Here is a 2,978-nt window from a genome sequence, read left to right as displayed (position 1 = left end):
CCATGCCTACCATTTCTAATCACCAGGCCCAATAGAAAGAATTCTTTTTTCCGCATGCAAAAACATTTTTAAATTTATGCATTTAGTCACTATCATTGTTCACTCTAGGCATTCCTACATTATACCATCTCAGTCTTTATGGTCTATCTTTCCTTCTGGTTTCATAAGTGTCCCCAGCCCTCCTCCATCCACCATTCTCACATTCACCTTCATTCAGCGTACTTACATTATTGCGCCACAATCAGGTAATATTGTGCTATCCACAATTGTGCTATCGTGCAGGTGGGGGCAACTTCGGTTTCCTCCCCGGTAAGTGTGGACGGTGAGCACGGCCCCCACCTGGGAGGCCCAGGGTTTCCGCAGAGGGGCCGTGGACAGGGCCAGACTCACAGGGACCGCTCCAGACGCCAGCCTGGTACAGCCAGTCTTTCCCAAGTGCCGGTGCGGAACACGTGGAGGGAAAGCGTCCCACGTTTTACAGGCCCCAGGGTACCCACAACCTGACCTCAGCTCCTGTCTGGCCTTGGAGAGCTGGGCCCTCACATCCTCAGGACACACGGTGTGTGGGGGATCCAGCCCCAGGCTTGGGTCAGGGCTCCTTGTCCCTCACTTCCTTGCAGCCCCTGGGACCCCAGCCCAAGCCACCCAGGTGACCCACCCTGCTGTGCACCTTACCCCTGGTGCCCCTCGCTCCTGCAACCTAGTCTCTCTGAGACCAGAAGCAGAATGGGCAACCTCACCTAGAAGTGGGGGCAGTGAACACCTCATGGGCCACCCCCAGCCAGTGGGGAGGAACATGAGAGAGAAACACTCCTCCTTTGGTACAAGCATTCTTAGGAGACCCCAGCACGTGGCCCCAGTGCCACTGGGCATCGGGATGGCATGGCACACCTGCCCCTTCCCTCCCCTCCTCTCACCTCCCACCCCACTCCTGCACCCTAGTGCACAACAGGGCTGAGAAGCCGCAGCTGTGACCACAGACATGCTTCCATGTGACCTTGGTGGAGGCAGTGGGCACAGATCCCATATTCTGCACTTCCTGTGGCTTGGACAGTCAGGAGGGGTGGGTGAGGGCAGGTGGGAATGGCAGGTGCTAGAGGGTATGGGGTAGGGATGGGTGGGAATGAGGGGATGGGGCTTCTGCCCTCCCAGTTCCCAACCCCCTCCCAGGCAAGAGCAGGCCACCTCTGGTGTGCGGTGCTGTTGGCTCTACATTAACTAGCTAGGTGCATCTGCACAGAGCACTCACTCATTCCCTGTGCTCCCTCAGTCACCACCCTCTACCAGCCCTGCCCAGTTGGCCCCAGGGCAGGAGACCCTTCCTCACACTCAAAGTCTCAGGCTGGGAAAGGAGAACAAAGAGGAGCCCCGGGGCAGTGCCACAGCTGGGACCACGGTGAGCTTGGGATACTGGACACAGGGCAAAGTGGGCTTGGGGACAAGCCCTGTGCGGTCAGCAAAGGCACAGGAGGAGCCTCAACCACACAAATCCAGCAGAAGCTTCTCTTAAGCACAGTGTTGTGTCGATCTGCATAAGTGTGCGCCGCTCTCTTCCTCTCAGCCCAGACCCCAACTGCAGCAAGAACACATGAACAGCAGCCCCTGCCACTGCCCAGAGGCTCAGGGCCTCAGCCACCCAGGAACCCCTCTAGCTGCCCGGCCTGAGCTGTCCCTCTTTGAAGGCGTGCGGGCCCACAGCTGCACCTACATGTCCCGAAGGGCGGCTACCTCTCTCCATTCCCCTACACCGCAGTTGCTGTGGGCTGGCCTGGCTGTCGAGCACGCCCCTGCCACCCATCCTCACTCTTAGGTCATCGAGGCCTGCTGACCACGTGCCCCTGCATCCATACATGGCATCCATGCCCTGCAGCATGGCACCTAAGGGCACAGGGCCCCTTACCCTAAAAAGGCCCCTGGGCTGGGCAATCACTCGTGTGGTCCCCACCCAGAGCCAGATCACAGGAGCTCTCAAGCCCATCCTGCTCTTGCCCCCCACCTGCCGCCCCCACCCTCCATCTGCCACCCCACTTCACCTGCCTCACCTGTCTTCCACCTGCCTCCTGTCTTCCACCTGCCGCCCCCCTCCACCTGTCACCCCCTTCACCTGCCGCCCCTACATATGCCACCCATGCCCTTCATGTGTCACCCCCTCCACCTGCCACACCCCCTCCACCTGCCACCCTTACCCTCTGCTGCCACAGCCACTGCTCTGAAATTGCCACCCCCACCTTCCACCTGCTGCAGTGCCTGTGTGGGCAGGGCTCCTGCAAACATGCCCTGCATGGGCCCCAGGCCACAGCCCCTCAATATCTCTGACCCCAGGTCACTGGCTCCCCAGGTACTCCTCCATCTGTACCCACCATCCCCCGCCTTGCAAGACCATCCAAACCTACATGCCCCTACCCCACCTTTCACAGATGCCCACTGTGACTAGGTGGGAGAGGTGAGGAGCTGTCCTGCCAGAAGAGGGGACCAGAGAGGTTGGGGGGGAGGGCTTGTAGGAACTGGAAAGGTTAAGGATTGCCTTGTGGGGAATAGACAGGTTGGGGGAGCCTTGTGGGGGCTGGAAAGGTTAGGGGGGGTGCCTCATGGGGACTGGACAGATTGGGGGTTCCTCATGAGGACTGAAGAGATTGGGGGCCTTGTGGGGACTGGACAGATTAGGGGGGTCTAATGAGGACAGGACAGTTTGGGGGTGACCTTGTGGGGAATGGACAGGTTGGGGGGCTCTTGTGGTGAGCTCAGCACTCTCTGTTGAGGGGTTGGACCTTCCTGGGCAGGATGCAGTGAAGGGGAAGCTTCTGAAGTGTTGCCTTTACCTCCTGGAGTTACACTGTGGTCTGTGCCGTGGGTGGGTGCCCTGAGAATGAGGAGTTGTTTTTCAGTGCCCTTGATACTAGGCACGAGCAGGCTGGGAGTCTGCCCTGTTGGGGTGGGCTTCAGGAAGAAGAGGGGGGCCGCTGTCCCACAGACCTGAG

Source organism: Tamandua tetradactyla, chromosome 2 (genome assembly GCF_023851605.1).
Source record: "Tamandua tetradactyla isolate mTamTet1 chromosome 2, mTamTet1.pri, whole genome shotgun sequence".
NCBI lineage: Eukaryota > Metazoa > Chordata > Mammalia > Pilosa > Myrmecophagidae > Tamandua > Tamandua tetradactyla.
The sequence above is the reverse complement of the archived record's forward strand: the minus strand, read 5'-3'. Positions refer to the sequence as shown.